General features: G+C 44.1%; 1 long non-coding RNA gene across 1 annotated transcript in view; it reads left to right on the top strand.

Moving 5' to 3' along the window:
• The first annotated feature begins 861 nt into the window (after window positions 1-861).
• The window catches only part of LOC134358561 (uncharacterized), a 62,400-nt gene continuing 37,819 nt past the window's right edge, over window positions 862-25,442 (top strand). The window contains exons 1-3 of the long non-coding RNA XR_010020897.1: window positions 862-989; window positions 1,117-1,215; window positions 24,395-24,521. This is a non-coding gene — a long non-coding RNA (uncharacterized LOC134358561). The remainder of the gene's footprint in view (window positions 990-1,116; window positions 1,216-24,394; window positions 24,522-25,442) is intronic.

Here is a 25,442-nt window from a genome sequence, read left to right as displayed (position 1 = left end):
TTGCACCACCCAGACAGGTCTTACAGTGAGTGGTAGGGAACTGAGTGCCGTAAAACAAAGGGATTTGGGAATACAGGTCTACAATTCCTTGAAAATGATATCCCAGGTAAATAGAGTCATAAAGATTTGGCATTTTTGGCCTTCATAAATCAATTTATGAGTACAGGAGTTGGTATGTTATGTTGACATTGTATAAGACGTAGGTGGGGCCTAATTTGGAGCAGTGTGGCAGTTTTGGTCACCTACCCACAGGAAATAAGTAAATAAGATTAAAAAAGTGCAGAGAAAATTTACAAAGATGTTGCTGGAACTGGAGCAACTGAGTTATAGGGAAAGGTTGAACAGGTTAGGAATTTATTCCCTGGGACATAGAAAATTGAGGGGAGATTTGATAGGGGTACAGGATACAAAATTATGTGGGATAAAGATAGGGTAAATGCAAGCAAGCTTTTTCCACTGAGGATGGGTGGGACTACAACTAGAGGTCATGGGTCAAAGGTGAAAGGTGAAATGTTTAAGGGGCACTTCTCCACTCAGAAAGTGGTGAGAGTGTGGAATGAGTTGCCAGTGCAAGTTTAAGAAAAAAATTGTGATAGATACATGAATGGGAGGAGTATGGAAGCTATGGTTTGGGTGTAGGTTAATGGGACTATGTAGTTCCATGGGTCAGCACAGACTAGATGGGCTGAAGGGCCAGTTTCTTTGCTGTAGTTTCTATGATTCAAGATCAGAGGGATGTCATTTTTATGGTTTAAGGAGTGGTATGGCAGATTTTTAACTCCGGCAGCCATACAAAGCTAAACATGTCCAATATTGTCCATCTTAATCTAAATGTATTGTGTGATATTGTGCACAGATTTCAAAAAATTTAATTAAGGACCCACAAGACTAGGATGAGTTCCATAACAATGGGCACCTGGAATGATTCTTCTGGATGTTGTCCGCTGGATGGAAAAGAGAACGTGTCTATGCTCATCACCCCAGCAAAAGTGAGACTTACTTCTATCAAATCCATGACTTTGCTACCTCCATATTCATAGACAATATAGAAGGTGGCCATTCTGTCCATCATACTTGTGTTGCAAAACTAATATAATCCTTTCTCTTCCTTTCCAGTAGGCTACAAGTTACAGTCCTAGGAGGGAATTGAGGTGGGAAGCACCTTTAAATTCCTCTGCCCTCAACCAAGTGGAATACCAGAGGACCACAGAGCAGGTAAATGTGATACACTATCTCCTCCATTCTTCCCCTCTGTTCTCCTGTGATAGGAGTACATAACTTAGGAAGTAGGACTATTTATATTGTCAGGTACAAATAACCCATATTTGAGTGCTGGCTGAATCTATAATGTAAGGAGCCATTTTATGTCAGCATGTGATAACAAAACTCCAGCCATTTGGTATAGAGCAATTTATTATGACTGTTTGAAAACAATGTAATAAAAGAGTACGAGTTTCTTCTCTTTGGGAGGGGTAAAGGAATCTTTGTGCTGAGACTCTCCAGAAACAGGTGGGAGGGATCTTTGAGAGTTGGTGCAGTTCAAAGTCCACTACATCACTTCAACTCTAACTGTTATTTAACCTGAGCCCAAGCTGAGATGCCAAGGACCGACCCACCAGCTTACAGAGGAGCCACCATCCTCCCCAATGGCTATCGTCTCCTGGGGAGAGTCGCTGTGCTCTGACTACACGTGTAGATAAACTATAGATGGAAAAAGAAACAGTTAATGTTTCAGATCAGAGATCCTTCAATGGAGAGATGAAAGTGAGGTTTAAGCTGTGCAGAGAGTAGAAGAGTGTTGGATGGGACGGAGAGAATTTCTGTGATAGAGTGAGGCTAGCATTGCCAAGAGGATTCCATTGTTTATTGGTTGACAAAGTAATGAGGACAGCAAGGGAGAAATAAAACATGATAAAGCTGCAGAATTCAGGTCAGAGTTGTTGCGGAAACCTGAAGCCAGAAGGAGAACGGTAGAAATGCCCAGGAGTATAGGAAGGTTAAATAGGCTGGCTGGTTGGTGTTGCAGCACAGCCTCGCATTTAATGTCGGTAAGACCAAGGAATTGGTTGTGGACTTCAAGGGGAGGTCAGGAGAACACTCACCATTCCTCCTTGAGGGGTCAGCAGTGCAAAGGACGAGCAGCGTTAAATTCCTTGGTGTCAACAACTCAGGGGATCCATTCTGGGCTCAGGATCCTGACGCAATCACAACGAAGGCAGGCCAAAGCCTCTGCTTCATTAGGAGTTTGAGGAGATTTGGTATGTCACCAAGGACTCTTGCAAATTTCTGGAGATGTATGCTGGAGAGCATTCTGATTGGAGACACTATAACATTCTGTGATGCAACCAATGTAAGAGGCTGCAGATTAGTTGCATCATTTCAGGTACAAATAACCCCCAGTAATATAACCAAGTGAAGGCTGAGTTGATAATGTAAGGAACCATTTTATGTCAGCATTTGATAACTAAACTCCAGCCATTTGTAGATTCAGCCAGTTGGATCACAGTCACTACCCTGCTCACCATTGAGGACATCTCTAAGAGGTGGTGCCCCAAGCATATGGTATCCATCATTAAAGACCCTCACCATCTGATACATGCTTTCTTCATGTTACTACCAGCCTGATGACCCACAATCAGTATTTCAAGAACACTGTTCCCGCTGTCATCTGATTTCTGAATGCTCCGTGAACAGTATCTCACCTCTTGTCTTTTGCACTATTTATTTTGCAGCTTATAATAATTTTTATGTCTTGCACTGTATTGCTGCCACAAAGCATCAAATCTCTTAATATGTTTCAGTGATAATAAACCTGGATTCTCTTTTTGAAAATAGATCAGGCACAGTGTGTGGACAGAGAAGGCCCAGGTTAATGCATTTGTAGCTCAGTGCATAGGATGTGTTCTAGTGGAAACAACGATGAAAGGGGTTATTAAAGGTTGTAGATGCACGACTGACAGTTTAACAGTGCAGGGTACTTGGTGCAAATCCAGCAATGGGTCACCCACGGCTCAGAGTGGAGCGGCTGTCTGCGAGGGCGAGTGTTGGGCAGGCTGGGGCTAGCGTGTTTTTGCGCATTCTGAGTTGTGGGGTTCAGCGCTGTGACCCACATTGAAAGGGCCTGGCAAAGATGCTCCAGGTGCTGATAGTCTACCCAGATCCTATCTCTTCCTCTTCACCCACCCCTGCTGGACATGGTCTTTCCCATCTCCGTTCAGCTGCTCAGTTCTTTCCAGCCCAGGCCAACAAGCCCAATAGCTTAAACACGAGGAATTCTGCAGATGCTGGAAATTCAAGCAACACACATCAAAGTTGCTGGTGAACGCAGCAGGCCAGGCAGCATCTCTGGGAAGAGGTACAGTCGACGTTTCGGGCCGAGACCCTTCGTCAGGACTAACTGAAGGAAGCAATTCAGTTTCACCTTCAGTTAGTCCTGACGAAGGGTCTCGGCCCGAAACGTCGACTGTACCTCTTCCCAGAGATGCTGCCTGGCCTGCTGCGTTCACCAGCAACTTTGATGTGTGAAGCCCAATAGCTGACAACCACCACCAAGCTTTGTCCCAGTGGAGAGGTTTCTGGCGTGGAGGAAACCAGCGTAGGCAGCAGCTTCTATCAGACGACGAGAGAGACGCTCACCATGTGGGTCGGGCTGAAGCCACTCACTCTGAATCGGGGTGAATGAGTGCAGCTGTTGCACAGGGGTCAGGGAACTGAACCAGACTCCCAGCTCAGCAGCGTGTGGTGTGAGCAGGGGGTTACATTGCTGTGAGTGTTCAAACTGGAGAACCACCAAGACAACAAGTGGGATACCATAAACACAAGAGTTTCTGCAAATTGCTGGAAATCCATCTTGGAAACAGCTTACTGATTTATTTGCTTTTTATATCATTCTCTGTAAACTATAGCAAATGTTGTGTGTGGAAAAAAAATATCACAGGAGATCAGCAGTTTCTGAGACACTAAAGCCACCCCATTTGGTACCAACAATCATTCCACAGTCAAAGTCACTTAGATTACATTTCTTCCACAATCTTATCTGAACGTCTCATCCACGTCGGCATGCCTTTATGCATTGAGTTACTGTCTCACAATTGGGGGATTAGATATTTGCTTTATTTCAGCTATGATTGAATGGTAGAGCAGACTCGATGGGGCAAATGGCCTAATTCTGCTCCTGTGTCTTATGGTCTTAATGAGCAGGTGTACAGGAATAGCTAATAAAATGGCCACTGAGTGTTTATTATCTATATTGATGACAAAAAATGAAAAGCATGTTGTGTATTTAATATTTCAGTAATATTTGAGTAATCTTGTAAATATATTGTTTAAGTATTCTTGTTCATTTCAATAATTAGGGGTTTATGTACAAATACCTGAATTACATACATCATCACACTTCCACATGATACATACATATCTCACAAATAAATACAGTTAGACTCACATTGTGGACTCCTGTGCCTTCCTTTGAATTAGTTTAATGTTTTGAAGTTACAAAACATTGCAGATGGGAACCTTACAGAGACTGATTACTGTTCCAACATGGGAGGCACAGGAATTATTGGAGAACGATCTGAAATCGATATACTGCCAACGCTCCCCTCTCTTACCCTGGGAGGGAGAGGAGGTCAGTGTGAGAGTCGATGTGTGAGAGACCATTGTGGGCTGAGATCGGCAAATTCAATACAAGCCCAAAGTCGAACCTGAGACTTTCGCAATCCACATGACTCATTCATTCACTTCACAAAGTTACCAATCATCTGCAGAATTCATCAGAACACGTGCTCTGGAAAGGCTACTACAAAATTGCCTCTGGGACCAAGTCATCAACTTTTTTTTAAAAAAGTTCCTGAAAAAAAGCATATTTTATTTATTTACTTACCCTTTTAGCCCTGAACCAAACAGACAGAAAGCATTTCATAACTTGACCTTTACTTCCCAATTGTATTTGAAAGAGAGAGAGAACTATGAAACTACCAAAGCTACTATCTCAAAATATTAACTTGGCTGAGATACATAACAAACTTGGTTGTTATTATGATTGCTTTCCGGCAAATGATATTTATTTGACAATGATATTGAATATACTTATAAAAAATAAGATCCGACACTTACCTCTATCGAATCTGCTATCAGAGCCTCACTCTGTATAGTCTTCTGAATTGGATCAGTACCACAATGGCTTTAATGACTAAACCATCCAAATTGATAAACAGGGGATTAATTGCTCAAGTTTCTGTTACAGCATTCTTTGCTGCATTTCATCTTCTCCACCGATATCTGTTACATTTACTTAACTTTATTTAAATATTTTTCTTACACTTTTCCTCTCTTTCCATCATTCTGGAATAATAATAATAATCTCTGATTTCCACAGCAGTATTTGGAGGGTGAAAGAGAGAGAGAGAGGGTTTATAAACTAGGGCTATTAACTACACTCCAAGGTAGAGGGATAATTAAAGTAAGTTACTCACGTCAGAAACCAGCTGTGGGTCCTTGGAATCTGCTATCTGGATTTCTACAATGGCTTGATTACTTTCAGAGTACAATTGTGAGAGCCTGGTAATCTTGAATAAGGATTAGAAAAGTCTGTGGTTTAATTAAGACCTTAAGAGTAGCCTTCTATTGATCTCAAATATGTTTTGCAGCTGATTAGAAGTAGTTTCCCTTCTTAAGTGCAAAACTAGCTATTCTTATTGAAGAGGCTGACATTCGCAGCATCCTTGTGATTTTTACAGCAACCAGTCATAAGCTATCACAGAAGTTGTGAAGATAATGTAAACATTTTTTATCTAATAATGTTTTAGATAAAAATAAAACTTTAATTGTACTGAGAGAATATTAATTTTATTTTATAATTTTCAATTATTTATTCATGAGATGTGGGCAATTTCTGGCAAGCTACGTTTATTATATCTACATGCTGAGCTAAATGGTTTGCTGGGTCATTTGAGAGGCCAATTAAGAGTTCATTATATTGCTAGGAGTGGCTAATTTTTTGGTAGTTGACGACCAAGCCAGAAGTCAGAGACAAGTTAGACTGAATTAGGGCAACAAATGTCCGTCCCTGAAGAATAGTAGTGAATTAAATTGCCTTTTAAAACATCCTAGCTGTTTGTTCTCACTGATACTGAGTGAGCTGTTTGATTTCATCACTACTTAAGTGCTTCATTTCCTTGGTGGGAATTGAACTCGTGGCTCCTGCTTTGAACTGATATTGGAATGTATGACCTAAGCCTGGTATACCAAGTATTACCCAGCAGATAATGTAACAGCTTTGATTGCTGTGTAGTTTTATCCCATATCTGCCTATCCTCATTACAGATCAAATTCTAAAGAGAATAGCAGGAAACGACAGTTAAGTGAGGGGGTTTACATTGTTAACAGAAAATCATGGAGTGTTCAAACTGCCTGTTATGCACTATTTTTTCTTTTTTCCATTACGTACCAAACTAAGACATTTGTAAAGGACAGAAACTCATCTAGGCCAGAGTGATATGGGCATGGATGGCAAACACTGAGATCAGACAGTGAGGTACAAGGCCTGTGACCACTTCTGATTACTTGAGGCAAACTAATCTGGCCCCAACGTACTTTTGAAAGTTTGGTGGAACTAGGGCAGACATAGGAAACATTACAGGAGTAGGCCATTTAGCCCCGCAAGCTTGCTCTGCCTTTTAACAGATCATGGCTTAACCTATCACAAAGAGATCTTGAAGAATTTTGTATCCTTCAATGAAATCAGTTCTTATTCTTTTGAAGTAGAAAATAGGAATCTGGCCTTGCATTTTCAGGAACCTGTCTGGTGAATCTTCTCTGAATTCCCTCTTTTTAACTGGCTATTACGACTATCATGGACATAGTCATAGTTTAAAGAGGATTCCTGGAAGAAGTATCCTCTTTAAATGTTAATATGTTTATGATAGTTGAAGTTCAAGTTCAGTTTTAATGTCATCTGACTGTAAATACATATGACCAAATGAAACAATGTTCCTCAGCCATAAGATATATAACTCACGCAGCACATAAAACCATATTACCACAAATAAATCAATAAGATTAAAAGTGCATGTAGTGTGCAGCGTGGGTTAACAGTACAGTAAACAGCTCACTGTCCTAGTAACGAGACCTCATCGGTGGCAGGGTATTCATTAGCTTCACAGCCTGATGGAAGAAATTGTTACCAAGTCTGGCAGTCCTAGTCCTGATGCTCCTGTATCTCCTTCCTGATAGTAGTGAGTCAAAGAGGTTGTAGGATGGGTGGTAGGAATTCTCAACAATACTCCAAGTAAATGTCACAGATGGGGGGGAGGAAACCCCTGTGGTCCTCTCGGTGGTTTTTACGATCCTCTGTCGGTCTTACAGTCCAATGGCGTGCAGCTTCTGTACCACACAATAAGCCAGCCAGACAAGACACCCTTGATAGTCCTGTCTTGCTGCATCACTGATAGTCTTAACATCTACAGTAGTTACAATAACAGAAGGATCAACACAGCACTGGGAGTACATCTCGATGGCTTTAAGCAAATCCCTGTCTTTCAGCAGATCATGGCTTAATCAATTTTGGAGCAATATTTCATGAGGCATTTGCAGGAGAAACTTGGCCTCAATACCTCCTCGTGAACTTGAATCCTCAATTTCCACACTTGCAGACCCCAGTCATTTCAGACTGGGAACAACATCACCACCACAATCTCCATCAGCACAGGTGCACCACAGGGCTGTGTGCGTAGCCCCCTGTTCTGCTCACTTTACACTTACGACTGTGAGGCTAATGCCATACATAAGTTTGCTGACAACACCACTGTTGCTGGCTGGATCAGCATATAGGAGGGAAATTAAAAATCTGGGTGAGTGGTGCCGCAGTAACAAGCTCTCAGTCAGTGTCAGCAAGACCAAGGAGCTGATTGTTGACTTCAGGAGAAGGAAACCAGAGGGCCACGAGCCAGTCCTCATCAGAGGGTCAGAGGTGGAGAGGGTCAGCGACTTGAAATTCATCAGAGAATCGGTCCTGTTTATTAAAATGTTACTCTTGTATCCGAAACCAGCTATATTGTGCAGGCAGTGAGGAGGAGTGCATGAGGGCCTGAATTATATGTTTTAAACAGAAAACATACATGTTGATAATTGTGGATAATTACACAAGCGCAGGTTGTGGTGAAGGATTATATGGATATTGAGAGGCAGTATTCTTCATGACTTTGCACCAGTTATTTCTTTTTATATAATTTGCTATAAGATGATTTAGGATAAAGTTCAGTATTATCTTTTTTATCTTCCTTTGGCGGTTTAAAAGCTATCAATGTATCGTGCTCTGTTGTGGATTTTTTTTATTGTGATGGTGTCTGTTTTGCAGTATAATCAACACTACAATAATTAACTGTACTGAGATGTCGAGTATCAATGTTAAATTGGGTCAAATATGATTTGGATTCTTTTACTCAGCAGTCATTAGTATATATATAAAGAACTGAGTGTTTATAGACGTGAATAGTATGCAAAAGGTTAAAAGTGGATCGAATTCTGTTTGATTGATAATGTATTAAGTGCACTTATATTTCCGGGGTCAGTTCATCTGAGTCTTTATTCATGAATTCAGGTGCAGATGTTGGCAGGCTTAAAGGGCAAACCAGCAATAAAAGAGGAAATTCATGTCTAAATTAAATCTAAAGCAACAGGGACAATTACAGGGGAATGTCACAAAGGGAAACAATAATTCTGCTAAGATCCATTGACATGAAGTCCAGACAATTACTGCAGCAGCACTAAGTACAGCTCCCCGAAGGTGGGGGGGGGGGGGAATAGGATTTCCACATGTGACTTGGAAGTGGACAATATTTCATAAAGCCATAACATTTTCAGGTTTGTACTCAGGGGATATGTTCATTCATGCTTAAATTCAGTTCTTATTCCAGTATAAATTATCGATAATCAAACTGGATCAGCAAGACCGTTTCATGAGGGATACCTTCAAGACTGAAGACATCACAGAACTTTACTTGCAGTAATATCCAAGGACCTGCTGTTATTTTTCCTGCTATTCTTATTATAATTATATTTGAAGATAAAACAGTGTTTACCTTTCACAAGAGAATGTGTCACATCAAGCTGATGTGTATAGGTAGTGTAGTGGTTAGCACAACGCTTTATAGTACCAGCGACCTGAGTTCATGGAGTTTGAACTTTATCCCTGTGACTGCGTGAGTTTCCTTCGGGTGCTCTGGTTCCCTCCCACTGTCCAAAGATGTACCGGAGCAGGAGTCAGCCATCTGGCCTGTCGAGCCTGCTCTGCCGTTCAATAAGATCATGGCTGATCTGGCCATGGACTCATCTCCACTGTCTGCCTTTTCCCCATAACCCTTAATTCCCCTCCTATACAAAAATCTATCCAACCTTGTCTTAAGTATATTTACTGAGGTAGCCTCCACTGCTTCAGTAGGCAGAGAATTCCACAGATTCACCACCCTCTGGGAAAAGCAGTTCTTCCTCATCTCAGTCCTAAATCTACTCCCCCGAATCTCGAGGCTATGTCCCCTAGTTCTAGTCTCACCTACCAGTGAAAACAACTTTCCTGCCTCTATCTTATCTATCCCTTTTTTATGTCTTTTTATGTTTCTATAAGATCTCCTCTCATTCTTCTGAGTACCAGTGAGTACAGTCCCAGGTGACTCAATCTCCCCTCATAGTTTACCCCCTTATCTCTGGAATCAACCTGGTGAACCTCCTCTGCACCATCTCCAAAGCCTGTATATCCTTCCTCAAGTAAGGGGACCAGAACTGCATGTAGTACTCCAGGTGTGGCCTCACCAGTAACCTGTACAGTTGCAGCAAAGCCTCTTTCGGTGGGTTAATTGGTCATTGTAAATTGTCCCTTGATTAGGCTAGGATTAAACTGAGGGGTACTGGACAACCTGAAGGTCGTGGGTTCGAGTCCCGGCCAAGGCAGCAGGTTGTGTCTTTGAGCAAGGCACTTAACCACACACTGCTCCAGTCCACCCAGCTGAAAATGGGTACTGGTAAATGTTGGGGGTTAACCTCACAATAGACTGGCGTCCTATCCAGTGGGGAGTCTCATAGTCTCAGTTGCTTCACGCTACAGAAACCGGCGTAAGCACCAGCCTGATGGGCCACAAAGGCTCGGGACAGACTTTGACTTTTGATCTAGCAATAAGGTAAGTTGCACTTCTAAGTTACTTGGTCATTGAGCCTTTCAAAACTAAAAGCGGCATCTGCCCGAAAAGCTGATCTGTAAGTTATTCTTGAAAGGAGTCTTGACTGTTGCTATGTATTATCTCTTATTCAGTCTCTTATTCAGTCAGCCATGGCCAAACAGGTCGCACACTTTCCTCAGTCAGAGTGTTGAGAGTTCAAGTCCCAGTTCCGTGACTTGAGCTCAAAAAGCCGCACTGAATCCCTACAGCTAAGGAGACTTGTTTCTGAATGATGGGCAACTTTCCGATTGATGCACAACTGTGTCCTCTTGCCTCTCGGACCACATGGCAATGTTTCAAAGAAAAGCATGGGAGTTATTTCTTTCTGGTGTGGTCAACACTTACTCCTTTATAAATATCACTTAAAAAGTTTGTGGCAGAAGTTCAACTTCTGTCGCTCTAATGATGTAATTTGGTTCCTCTGCCTAATTAATGCACAGCAGAGAGGACTCTTTCTATCTCATCATGGTGTTGGTGCAAGTGAGGTCTTGCAGCATGTAAATTTCCTGTCACTTTCCTACTTCATGACGATACGTATTTTAAACCTTTTTCATTGGCTGTAACCCATAAGACCCTAAGGAATAGCAGAATTAGACCATTCAGCTCATCAAGTTTGTTCTGCCATTTGATCATAGTTGATTTATTTTCTATCTCAACTCCACTCTGCCTTCTCCTGGTAACCTGTGACGCCCTTACTAAGAATCTATCAGCCTCTGCTTTGGATATGCCCAATGACTTGGCCTCCACAGCTCTCTGTGGCAATGAGCTCTACAGGTTCACCACCCTCTGGCTAGAGAAATTCCTCCTCATCTCCATTCCAAAGGGAAGTCCTTGTGTTCTGAGTTTGGGCCCCCTGGTGCTATGTGCTCCCACTATTTGAAGCATCCTCTCATTGTCCACTCTATCTGAGCCTTTCAATAAGGTGCTTTGAGATGTCCAGAGATCTCCTGAATTAGTAAAAAGCATTGTCTAAGTTCATATTGTCCTTTAATTTTCAGTAGTAAGGGAAGATGCATTAGAAGATATCAGATGGCAGTTCTATGTGCATTGAACATTGAGCCGATATAACCACTTGGATTTAACACTAATCCTTATTGTATGTTGATAGGAAATTTTATCCTACTACTTTTACAGGCACCTGCACATTATTGTTCATAATTTTGGGAACAGATATCTTGATTTTCTGCTGCAGTCCATGTTCTGATAGGGCAGGCTTCAAGGAACGAATCCGAACAGTGCATCCTAAAGCCTTCGCCATCGTTTTGGGAGATTTTAACCAGGCTAGTTTGAAAATATCACTAAGCAACTACCATCAACACATCACTTGCAATACCAGAGGAAGCAACACAATGGACCATTGCTATACCACCATCAGGAATGCCTACCATGCTATTCCATACCCTCACTTCGGGAAGTCTGATCACCTGGCTGTACTTCTACTCCCTGAGTATAGGCAGAGACTGAAGTCTGCAGCACCAGTAGTGAGGACCAAGAAGGTTTGGACACGGGAAGCACAGGAGCGCCTACAGGACTGCTTTGAATTGGTGGACTGGACTGTATTCAGGGATTCATCTTCGAATCTGGATGAGTATGCTGCAGTTGTTAGCAACTTCATTAAAACCTGTGTGGATGCGTGTGTGCCCACAAAGACTTACTGCACATTCCCAAACTAAAAGCTGTGGATGAACCAGGAGGTACGTCATCTGCTGAAGGCCAGATCTGTGGCATTCAAGTCTAGTGACCCAGGCCCGTACCAGAAAACCAGGTATGATTTGTGGAGGGCTATTTCAAGGGTGAAGAGACAATTTCCAAGGTTGGAGGTGACATCGGATGCACAGCAACTCTGGCAGGGTCTGCAAGACATTACTTCCTACAAAGCGAAACCCAACAGCATGAATGGCAGCGATGCTTCACTACCAGATGAACTCAATGTCTTCTATGCCCGCTTTGAAAGGGAGAACACAACTACAGCTGTGAAGATCCCTGCTGCACCTGATGACCCTGTGATCTCTGTTTCTTAGGCCGATGTCAGGCTGTCTTTAAAGAGAGTGAACCCTCGCAAGGCAAAAGGTCTTGATGGAGTAAGGCTCTGAAAACCTGTGCCAACCAATTGGCAGGAGTATTCAAGGACACTTTCAACCTCTCACTGCTACGAGCGGAAGTTCTCACTTGCTTCAAAAAGGCAGCAATTATACCAGTACCTAAGAAGAATAATGTGAGCTGCCTTAATGACTATCGCCCGGTAGCATTCACATCTATTGTGATGAAATGTCTTGAGAGGTTGGTCATGGCTAAACTGAACTCCTGCCTCAGCAAGGACCTGGACCCATTGCAATTTGCCTATCGCCACAATAGGTCAACGGCAAACGTGGCTCTCCACACGGCTTTAGATGTGATAAGTGTGAACCCAGATAAGTCTCAACTCAGATAAGTGTGAAGTGGTTAATTTTGGTAGGTCAAATATGATGGCAGAATATAGTACCTGTATTAATGGTAAGACTCTTGGCAGTGTGGAGGACCAGAAGGATCTTGGGGTCTGAGTGCATAGGACACTCAAAGCAGCTACACAGGTTGGCTCTGTGGTTAAGAAGGCATACGGTGTATTGGCCATCATCAATCGTGGAATTGAATTTAGGAGCCGAGAGGTAATGTTATAGCTTTATAGGACCCTGGTCAGACCCCACTTGGAGTACTGTGCTCAGTTCTGGTCGCCTCACTACAGGAATGATGTGGAAACCATAGAAAGGGTGCAGAGGAGATTTACAAGGATGTTGCCTGGATTGGGGAGCATGCCTTATGAAAACAGGTTGAGTGAACTCAGCCTTTTCTCCTTGGAGCGATGGAGGATGAGAGGTGACCTGACAGAGGTGTATAAGATGATGAGAGGCATTGATCATGTGGATAGTCAGAGGCTTTTTCCCAGGGCTGAAATGGCTGCCACAAGAGGGCACAGTTTTAAGGTACAGAGGAGATGTAAGTTTTTTACGCAGAAAGTGGTGAGTGCGTGGAATGGGCTGTCAGCAATGGTGGTGGAGGCGGATACCTTAAGAGGCTCCTGGATAGGTACATGGAGCTTAGAAAAATAGAGGGCTATAGGTAAGCCTTAGTAATTTCTAAGGTAGGGACATGTTTGGCACAACTCTGTGGGCCGAAGGGACTGTACTGTGCTGTAGGTTTTCTATGTTTCTATGTTTCTAGACCACCTGGACAACACAAATACCTATGTCAGGATGCAGTTCATCGACTATAGCTCAGCATTTAATATCATTCCCACAATCCTGATTGAGAAGTTGCAGAACCTGGGCCTCTGTACCTCCCTCTGCATTGGATCCTCGACTTCCTAACCAGAAGACCACATTCTGTGCGGGTTAGTGATAAATTCTCCTCCTCGCTGACGATCAACACTGGTGCACCACAGGGGTGTGTACTTAGCCCACTGCTCTACTCTCAATGTACACATGACTCTGTGGCTAGACATAGCTCAAATACCATCTATAAATTTGCTGACGATACAACCATTGTTGGTAGAATCTCAGGTAGTGACGAGAGGACATACAGGAGTGAGATATGCAGCACAACCTGGCACTCAACGTCAGTAAGACAAAAGAGCTGATTGTGGACTTCCAGAAGGGTAAGATGAAGGATCACATACCAATCCTCATAGAGGGATCAGAAGTGGAGAGAGTGAGCAGCTTCAAGTTCCTGGGTGTCAAGATCTCTGAGGATCTAATCTGGTCCCAAATATCGATGCAGTTATAAAGAAGGCAAGACAGCAGCTATACTTCATTAGGTGTTTGAAGAGTTTGAAATACACTCAAAAACTTCTATAGATGTACCGTGGAGAGTATTCTGACAGGCTGCATCACTGTCTGGTATGGGGGGGGGGGCTACTACACAGGACAGAAAGAAGCTGCAGAGGGTTGTAAATTTAGTCGGCTCCATCTTGGGTACTATCCTACAAAGTACCCAGGACATCTTCAGGGAGCAGTGTCTCAGAAAGGCAGTGTCCATTATTAAGGACCTCCAGCACCCAGGGTATGCCCTTTTCTCACCGTTACCATCAGGTAGGAGGTACAGAAGCCTGAAGGCACACACTCAGTGATTCAGGAACAGCTTCTTTCACTCTGCCATCTGATTCCTAAATGGACATTGAACCCTTGGACACTACCTCACTTTTTTTAATATATAGTATTTCTGTTCTTTTGCACGATTTTTAATCTATTCAATATACGTATACCGTAATTGATTTAGTTGTTGTTATTATTTTATTTTGTTTTTTTCCCCTTCTGTATTATGTATTGCATTGAACAGCTGCTGCTAAGTTAATAAATTTCACGTCACATGCCAGTGATAATAAAGCTGATTCTGATTTTGAACCCACGGTCCTCGTGAGACACAGGTAATATCAGAGTAGCAGACTGGAAATACCTTGCGAGTTAAGGCACCACCTGAGTTACCGTGCAGCACAGCATGGGCACGGGGAAGCGGTCATTTCATGGCTTTGGGGCAGTGCCACTCTGGAGTTAATCATTGCCTGCCTCAGTGGCATGACCTTTCCATGCAAAGGGTAGGGAGGATGTAGCAGGCTATTACTGAGGCCTACGGCTAGGCAGTCTGACTGGACATGAGCGAGGTTGTGGTGGTAGAAAGGGAAGGTGATGGGCGGAACTACAGCACTGTAGGTAAATTGATGTGCTGACTAAATTCCCAGTTGTCCTGCCTCTGTAACTTGGCCACTTATAGCAATTTTTTCACCAAAATGGTGTTGGTGATTCCAGGAAGAAGTTAAATCCCGCTGCTTTCCAGTATCGTTCTCATAATGAGTAAGCATACTTTGCTGCTTCAGAAAGAGAGTGCCTGTTCCTTACACTCAAGCTGCCAAATTCCACTGAGCACAGCGTCCACCTCTCCTCAACCAGGCTCAGAATGGGAGTGTAAAATTCTTCCTTCTTTGTTTAAAACGAAGCTGTGCCTAGTGCATCTCCTTGGTGTCCACTTAATATATGTCTGTCATGTTGATCAATCTGTGTTATTCTCCTCAAGGAGTGGAATGCCACTCACAGGGATATCTAGGTTTAGGGACTTCGTTTCTGAATACTGTAATGAAGAGGATTTTTTCTCTGGGAGTGTCAAGGGTTGCTGCCTTCAGATTGGGGGTAAGATGACTCTAAGGTCAGTAAGAGTCGTACTCACCTGTACCATCGGGAAGGCAAAGCGAGAGTACTCACAGAATATTCAGACACCTTTGTGACACCAGGGACACATGCCATACGTGGCAAGATATACAAACCATAACAGATTACAAGCCCACCCTGCGCATCAGTGACAGCGACGGCTGCAACTGAATGCCTTCTACGCCCGATTTGATGCAATGAATGATATGACATCAATGAAAGCCCCTTCTCTGTCATGGTCCGGATCGGGGTCCCTTTAATTTTACCTTGTTTATGTTACGATCCGGACTGTTGATTCCCTGTTTTCCTGTGTCCCTCAACTTTGGTGATTAGAGGCAATTAACGCTCGGCTGAACTGGTAGTTTATAGTCTCCGGCTTTCAGCCGTTCAGCGCGGGAGCGTCTGCAAAGTCACGGCGTGCCGATGTCATCCAGCCGGAGCAAGCCTAGTCTCTGCCGAAGCGAGTGCCGGTAATTCGCCCTTCGTCACCGGAGCAACCCTGTCCCGTTACCTTGCCGAAGCGAGCCTGCAGAGTTTCCTCATCAAGGTGGGTCCATCAGTTAACCCGCTGGAGGGAATCAAGAACCGCTGTCTGCTGTTCCCAGGCCGAGTCGAGAGCTCGCCACTACCCGGAGGCTCCAAGTCAAGTCCTGGCCCTGGCGGCATTCTAGCACCAAGTCAAGTCCTGGCCCTGGCGGCTTCCCAGTTCTAAGTCAAGTCCTGGCCCTGGCGGTCTGTGATTCCTGTCCTACCCCTTTGTCTGAAACCCTTCTCTGCCCCTCTCGCCTCTAGCCCTCATCTGCAGCCCTCGCCTGCACTTCGGTCTAGTTCTATCACTGGAGCTAGATAGGTACTGTCTGGTGTTTATTCGTGTTGGTCTTGTCTTGTCTTGTCCTCGCCTCCGTGGGGTAAGTCAGGCTGTCTTGCCGTTGCCCCGCAGGGGGTCATGTCTTGTCTCGTCTTGTCCTCGCCTCCGTGGGGTAAGTCTGGCCGACTTGCCGTTGCCCCGCGAAGGGTCATGAGTCCCGGCCCTATGTCCTGTACCCAAGGAGGGGTCCCGGATCTCTGTTCTGTGTATGTGTCCATGGTTCCATGCACCTGCTCCCCGAGACTGAGGCTCTGTGTTCCTATGTTTCTCCTCTCCCTAGCCCATGTCATGTCCATGCCTGGTTCTGGGGTCCAAGCCTGAGGCAAGACCCAGGTACTGGGTCCTTGCCCAGTCTCGGGCTTGGAGTCCATACCCTAGCCTCTTTATGTCTCCTCTAGTTCTGGGAGCCGATTCCGAGTCCTGGCCCAGGCCCTTGGTCCCAGCCTAGTCGTAGTCCTGAGTCCCTGTACAGTTCGCTATTTCCTGCTCCTGCCTTGCTCTCCTGGTATCGATCAATAAACTAAATCTAAGTAACCTCACAAGATGTGTCTTGCATTTGGGTCCACCCTTGCTCCCTATGCCCCTGCCATTGTGACACTCTCCCCCAATGAAGAACAGGGAGCCTGTCTGGCCACAGCTGAAGTGAGGAGAATCCTAGCCAGGGTAAACCCATTCAGAGCTGCGGAGCCACACAACATAGCTGGCCGGGTGCAGACGGATTGTGTGGCCCAGCTAACAGAGATTTTAATGGACAACTTTAACAACTCCTTGCTCCAGCCACTGCCCACTGTCCCTACAGGCATCAGGGCAGCCACCATCAATCTGCTGCCTAACAGAGCACTAGTGCTGCCCAATCAAAACTGATTTGGACGATTACCGTAAGACCATAAGGCCATAAGACATAGGAGCAGAATTAGGCCATTTGGCCCCTTCAAGTCTGCTCCACCATTCAATTGTGGCTGATCCTTTCTTTCCCCTCCTCAGCCCCACTCCCCGGCCTTCTCCCCGTAACCTTTGATGCCGTGTCCAATCAAGAACCTATCAAGCTCTGTGTTAAATACACCCAACGACCTGGCCTCCACAGCTGCCTGTGGTAATAAATTCCACGAATTCACCACCCTCCGGCTAAAGAAATTTCTGTTTTAAATGGATATTCCTCTTTCCTCTTTCTCAACATTCAAACGATTTCAATGAGATCTCCCCTCATCCTTCTGAATTACAGCAAGGACAGACCCAGAGCCATCAAACGTTCCTTCGTATGAAGGGATTAAAGGCAGATAAATCCCCAGGGCCAGATGGTCTGCATCCCAGAGTGCTTAAGGAAGTAGCCCAAGAAATAGTGGATGCATTAGTGATAATTTTTTAAAACTCGTTCGATTCTGGACTAGTTCCTGAGGATTGGAGGGTGGCTAATGTAACCCCACTTTTTAAAAACGGAGGGAGAGAGAAACCGGGGAATTATAGACCGGTTAGCCTAACGTCGGTGGTGGGGAAACTGCTGGAGTCAGTTATCAAAGATGTGATAACAGCACATTTGGAAAGCGGTGAAATCATCGGACAAAGTCAGCATGGATTTGTGAAAGGAAAATCATGTCTGACGAATTTCATAGAATTTTTTGAGGATGTAACTAGTAGAGTGGATAGGGGAGAACCAGTGGATGTGGTATATTTGGATTTTCAAAAGGCTTTTGACAAGGTCCCACACAGGAGATTAGTGTGCAAACTTAAAGCACACGGTATTGGGGGTAAGGTATTGATGTGGATAGAGAATTGGTTAGCAGACAGGAAGCAAAGAGTGGGAATAAACGGGACCTTTTCAGAATGGCAGGCAGTGACTAGTGGGGTACTGCAAGGCTCAGTGCTGGGACCCCAGTTGTTTACAATATATATTAATGACGTGGATGAGGGAATTAAATGCAGCATCTCCAAGTTTGCGGATGACACGAAGCTGGGCAGCAGTGTTAGCTGTGAGGAGGATGCTAAGAGGATGCAGGGTGACTTGGATAGGTTGGGTGAGTGGGCAAATTCATGGCAGATGCAATTTAATGTGGATCAATGTGAAGTTATCCACTTTGGTGGCAAAAATAGGAAAACAGATTATTATCTGAATGTTGGCCGATTAGGAAAAGGGGAGGTGCAACGAGACCTGGGTGTCATTATACACCAGTCATTGAAAGTGGGCATGCAGGTACAGCAGGCGGTGAAAAAGGCGAATGGTATGCTGGCATTTATAGCGAGAGGATTCGAGTACAGGAGCAGGGAGGTACTACTGCGGTTGTACAAGGCCTTGGTGAGACCACACCTGGAGTATTGTGTGCAGTTTTGGTCCCCTAATCTGAGGAAAGACATCCTTGCCATAGAGGGAGTACAAAGAAGGTTCACCAGATTGATTCTTGGGATGGCAGGACTTTCATATGAAGAAAGACTGGATGAACTAGGCTTGTACTCGTTGGAATTTAGAAGATTGAGGGGGGATCTGATTGAAACGTATAAAATCCTAAAGGGATTGGACAGGCTAGATGCAGGAAGATTGTTCCCGATGTTGGGGAAGTCCAGAACGAGGGGTCACAGTTTGAGGATAAAGGGGAAGCCTTTTAGGACTGAGATTAGGAAAAACTTCTTCACACAGAGAGTGGTGAATCTGTGGAATTCTCTGCCACAGGAAACAGTTGAGGCCAGTTCATTGGCTATATTTAAGAGGGAGTTAGATATGGCCCTTGTGGCTACGGGGATCAGAGAGTATGGAGGGAAGGCTGGTGCAGGTTTCTGAGTTGGATGATCAGCCATGATCACAATAAATGGTGGTGCAGGCTCGAAGGGCCGAATGGCCTACTTCTGCACCTATTTTCTATGTTTCTATGTTTCTATCCCTTTCATTCCTAGAATCATCCTTGTGAACCTCCTCTGAACCCTCTCCAATGCCAGCACATCTCTTCTTAAATGAGGAGCCCAAAACTGTTCACAATACTCAAGGTGAGGCCTCACCAGTGTTTATAACTCCTCAGCATTGCATCTCTGCTCTTGTATTCTAGACCTCTGAAATGAATGCTAACATGGCATTTGCCTTCCTCACCACCGACTCAACCTGTAAGTTAACCTTTTGGGGTGTTGTGCACAAGGACTCCCAAGTCCCTTTGCATCTCAGATTTTTGGATTTTCTCCCCGTTTAGAAGATAGTCTGCACATTTATTTCTACCATCAAAATGCATGACCATGCATTTTCCAACATTGTATTTCACTTGTCACTTTTCTAATCTGTCTGAATCCTGCAGCCTACCTGTTAACTCAACACTACCTATCCCCACCCCACACACACACCAATCTTCGTATCATCTGTAAATTTGGCAACAAAGCCATCTATTCCATCATCTAAATCATTGATATACAACATTAAAAAAGTGGTCCCAACAATGACCCCCGCGGAACACTACCAGTCACTGGCAGCCAAGCAGAAAAGGATCCTTTATATTCCCACTCGCTCTATGCTCTAACCATGTTAGTAACTTTCCTGTAATACCATGGGCTCTTAACTTGGAAAGCAGCCTCATATGTAACACCTTGTCAAAGGCCTTCTGAAAATCCAAATATACAACATCCACTGCATCCCCTTTATATATCCTACATATAATCTCCTCAAAGAGTTCCAACAGATTCATCGGGCAAAATTTTCTTTTAAGGAAACCATGCTGACTTTGTCCTATCTTGTCCTGTGTCACCAAGTACTCCATCACCTCATCCTTAAGAATTGACTCCAACATCTTCCCAACCACTGAGGTCAGGCTAACTGGTCTATAATTTCCTTTCTGCTGCCTTTCCCCATTCTTAAGGAGTGGAATAACATTTGCAATTTTCCAGTCCTCTGGCACCATGCCAGAGTCCAATGATTTTTGAAAGATCATTATTAATGCCTCCACAATCTCTACCACTACCTCTTTCAGAACCCTCGGGTGCAGTTCATCTGGCCCAGGTGACTAATGTATCCTTAGGTCTTTCAGCTCTTTGAACATTTATCCCCTTGTTACAGTAACAGTGCTCACTTCTCTTCTTTCACACCCTTCAACATCTGCCACACTGCCAGTGTCTTCCAAAGTGAAGACTGATGCAAAATACTCATTTAGGTCACCTGCCATCTCCTTGGCCCCTGTTATTATTTCTCCTGCCTCATTTTCTAGTGGTCCTATATCCACACTCGACTCTCTTTTATTTCTTACATACCTGAAAAAGTTTTTAACATCCACTTGGATATTGTTTGCTAGCTTGCTTTCATATTTCATCTTTTACCTCCTAATGATTCTTTTAGATGCACTTTGTAGGGTTTTCAAAGCTTCTCAATCCTCTCTGTTTCTGCTAATTTTTGCTTTGTCGTATGCCCTCTCTTTTGCTTTTACATTAGCTTTGACTCCCCTTGTCAGCCACAGTTGTATTATTTTGCCATTTGAGTATTTCTTTGTTTTTGGAGTACATCTGTCCTGCACCTTCCTCATTTTTCCCCAGAAACGCACACCATTGCTGCTCTGCTGACATCCCTGCCAGCATCTCCTTCCAATTTACTTTGGCCAACTACTCTCTCATATCACTGTAATTTCTTTTACTCCACTGAAATACTACTACACCAGACTTCACTTTTTCCCTATCAAATTTCAAGCTGAACTCAATTATATTGTAATCACTGCCTCCTCAGAGTTCTTTTACCTTAAGCTCCCTAATCACCTCCGGTTCATTATGTAACACCCAATCCTGTATAGCTGATCCCTAGTAGGCTCAATGACAAACTGCTCTAAAAAGCCATCTCGTGGGCATTCAACAAACTCACTCTCTTGAGATCCATTTCCAACCTGATTTTCCCAATCGACCTGCATGTTGAAATCTCCCATGACTATCATAACATTGCCCTTTTGACACGCCTTTTCTATTTCCTGTTGTAATCTGTGGTCCACCTCCCAGCCACTGTATATAACTGCCATCAGGGTCCTTCTACCCTTGCAGGTTCTTAACTCAACCCACAAGGATTCAACATCTTACTCCCCAGTGGCACTGACCTCAACAATCATGAAGTTCTTTGAGAGGCTGTTAATGGATCCTACAAAATTCCACCTTCATTGGACCCTTTCCAGTTCACCTATTTCTCAAACTGGTACTGTACACTGACATTGCCATAGCCTCACCCCTCTATTCTGTCCTTTCTCACCTCGAAAACGATGCCTTATATGCCGGAATGTTGTTCAACAATTTCAGCTCGGCGTTTAACATGATCATCCCTCAGAGGCTTGGTGGGGAGGGTGGTGGGTGAAATGTCCTTGTTGGGACTCTACACCCCTCTCTGTAACTAGATGCTGGGCATCTTGCTGGAAAGTGCCCAGTCAGTCTGAGTTGGCAGCAACACCCGCTGCTATTCACGCTGCTGACTCTGGGCTGCACTGCTGGAACCAGCTCAAACCACATCTGGTTTGCTGGTGATGCAACAGTGGTTGGCCTCATCGGCAACAATGATGAGCCATCAGACAGTGAGAAGGTGGAGAGGCTTGTCAAATGGTGCAAGAAGAACCCAAGCCTCAACGTGGACAAGACACAAGAGGTGACTGTGGACTTCAGGAAGGTTCAGGTTGACCACCCTCCATTGCACATCAATGGCTCTGCCATGAAGAGCACAAAGTTCCTGGGTGTGCACGTAATGAATGATTTAGCCTGGACTCACACTGCCTCCTCATTAGTCAAAAAGTCACAGCGAGTCTACACTTTCTGCGGAGATTGAGGCATGAAGACTCCGGGCCCCATTTTAACAAGGGGCTGCAGGAGCCGGCCTCAGACTGGGCAGCAGCTTCTTCCCCCAGACTGTGAGACTGATGAATACCCTGCCACCACCAAGATCTCAGCACCAGGACAGCAAGCTGTTCACTCTTCACGGCTTACCTGTGCTGCAAACGACACATGAATTTTGAATTACATTTTATGAACTTATTTGTGCTGATATATTGTTTTATGTGGTGTGTGTGGTATATGTTTTGTGGGTGCACCGAGGTCTGAACGACGTAGCTTCATTTGGCTGTATGTATGTACAGTCAGATGACAATAAACTCGAAATGGGCAATTTTTTTTAGAGCAGTACATAGTACAAGGACCTCTTAACCAAGATCAAACTAAACCCTCTGTTTATCTTTCATCTATTTGCCCATCTAAGAGTATCTTAAATGTCCCTAATGTATCTGCCTCTCCCACCATCCCTGGCAGTGCATTCTATGCTCTTACCACTCTCTGTATAAAAAACACCTACTTTCAAATCTCTTACTGTCTCTTCTTTCAGTTAGTCCTGACGAAGGGTCTCGGCCCGAAATGTCGACTGTACCTCTTCCTATAGATGCTGCCTGGCCTGCTGCGTTCACCAGCAATTTTTATGTGTGTTGCCTTTGACATCCACCCTATATTTTCCTCCAAGCGCCTGAAATTCAGGCCCTTTCAAGTTAGTCATTGCTGTTCTGGGAGAAAAGGCACTGGCTGCCCTCTCCATCTGTGCCTCTCATCAATACACCTTTATTTTTGGATTCAAAGGGAAATAAAGTTTTCAGGCAGGGAGTAGGAAAGAAAAGCTGAGGCCAAGATTAGATCGGAATAACGCTATTGAAATATGGAGGAGTTGCAAAAGGCTTTTAGGGCTACCCCGCCTCCACTCCCCCCCACTTTCTCTGGTCTTAAACCCAGTGTTGGTTTATGTGGGAATGCTGGGTGGGTGTGACTTCCAATTACTCAATGCCAAGACATCTGATATCCCTGAACAGTCACAAGCAGCTGTACCCAGTGGCTTCCGGTGCTGTTCCGCATCCCAGTCCTTTGAGAGATGTGGGGTGGGGCTGAGTCGAGGCCTTGGAAGGATAGTCACCTTCCTCAGACTGTTCTTAAGCCACTTCCCCATGGCTTGACGGCCCAGCTGGCAGTCCAGCTGGGTAAACCCTTTCACCTGATGAGGTATAGACAAAATGCAAGAGTTCTGCCGCTGAACTGTTATGAAGAAAAGCTCTAAAAAGCCCATGAAGAACCTTACAATTTCAGATAGGCTCATTGTTCAAACATCTGCAGATGCTGAAAATCCAAAGCAAGACACACAAAATGCTGGAGGATCTCAGCAGACCAGACAGCATCTATGGAAAAGAGTAAACAGTTAATGTTTCAGGCCGAGACCCTTTATCAGAATGAAGGATCTTGAGGAAGGGTCTCAGAAGAAATGTCAACTTTTTACTCTTTTCCACACATGCTGCCTGGCCTGCTGAGTTCCTCCAGCATTGTGTGTGTTATCATGCTCAAATGCTCTTTTTTTAAAAAAAAAGTAGATTAAATCAATTGCTCTGACACTTCTCTTTGTTACAAGTTTTTTTTCTGCACTGCCTTGGGGGGGGGGGGAGGAACTACCTCTTTAAATTCAGATCCATATCCCCCGTCCCTCAAAGCAGCTGCTTCCTATTCTACTTCCTTGTATTTATTAAATATAAAAACATTTGTAGAAAGATTAATAATTCTCAAGAGATCAGTCTGAAAAATCATATGGGCCAAAAGATTATTTTCTATTGTAAACATTTTCAAGACTATTCATAACATGACATCATGGATTGTCAGGTTTAATCATGTGACCACTTTTGGGCCTTCTTATTCAAGAATGAAGGGATCTGGAATCATTTCCACCAAGAGATTAATGGTTTTGCTAGCCCATTCCAAAGACAAGCCAGCATGATAGGGAGCCCTAAGGGCTCTTCCTTTCTTTGGTTCTGAGAATATCACTTTCAGGCTTAAAATTTGTTGAAGGTTTTCCTCATAACTTAGAGCCATGATGTGGGTATCTATAATCTGTACCCAGTTCTTCAGGTCTCTTACAGTAGCTTTGGGAGAGGAGTCACACAAATAGCTGATTATGCTAAATCTGCAAGAATTCAACCAATTTTATGCCGCTATTATAACGGGAGACCACAGGAGAATGCCACAAAAATTATTCTCCCAGGCATTAATTTTGTGGCATGTTTTCTTTGGTACTTTAATGTCCCCCTGCCCCCACCCCCCCCCCCCCCGGATCCTGACAGCTATTCTAATTATACATAAAATGATGTTTAAGAGGAACACCGTACAGGTTAATTTTTTTTTTACCTCGTTCCTCACAGAACAAAAAGCCTATTTCAAAGAGTCATCCTGTCCCATGCTAACGTCGGATTCGAAGAAATCTCGAGGAAAAGGTTGTCATTATTTCAAGGATCTCATATTTCGCAATAGCCACACACACAGTGACAGGTAGGACAATATTTCATGATAAGCCACATATAAACCGAAGATTTATGTGGTGATAAGGCTAAGTTTTTTTTTAAAGATGACAACAAAGTTTTGGAGTATTTCCTGCAAAGACTGTTTATATGACAGTGAGGAATGGGTCTTACAGGATTTGGAATTAAAAGTTACGGGGATCTCTGAGGAGTTTAGACTTTTCTTAAACCACGCAGGAAGCTGGTGCAAGGAAAGTGATGTATGATTGACCCAGACTCTCGAGCAATAGCACTCTGTGTGCCAGTGAATACAGGCTGAATCACAACAACGCGGAAGTTGCAACGACACCCGCTGCCAGTTTTCTCCATCATCTCACACTCTATCTTCCAGCTCTGAGATTGCATCCGCCCTATGCCTTTCCAGAAAAGCCTCTATACTCTCTTTAAAAGAAACAGGTGGTTGTGTGGAGAAGCCACAGACCATAATCTTTACTCCTCCAGCCGCTGTGTGAGAATGAAGGGAGCATGATAGGGCTGTGGGCGGGGGTCTGTGATTTCAGCTGCTACCACCCAATTGACTGAAGAATAAGTGAGAGTCTGGGGAGGAGGAGGAGAAGACAGTGCAATGGGCTCTGCCGTACAGACTGAAGTGTAGCTTCAAGGATGGGAATTGTGCTTCCTGGCAATCCTCTGATTCAAAAAGATGGGGAAGGCCAGCAACATTCAGAAACAATTTCAGTAATCTTCCAACTTAAGCGTGAGATCGTTGGAACTTTGCAGGATTGCAGCCGTGTCCTTACTGTAACACTCTTGACATTCTCACGTGCTCCGCAATATTTTCCTGTTGTCAGTAAAAGAGATGCCTTCCTGCCCCATGGAGAACTGGGGAAAGAGGATGTCCTTCCTGCTGTCCACCCTTAGCCCAAGGTCTCTGGTACAACATCAGAAAAAG

This window comes from Mobula hypostoma, chromosome 2, assembly GCF_963921235.1.
Source record: "Mobula hypostoma chromosome 2, sMobHyp1.1, whole genome shotgun sequence".
Lineage (NCBI taxonomy): Eukaryota > Metazoa > Chordata > Chondrichthyes > Myliobatiformes > Myliobatidae > Mobula > Mobula hypostoma.
This window is presented reverse-complemented; position numbering and strand designations above follow the sequence as displayed.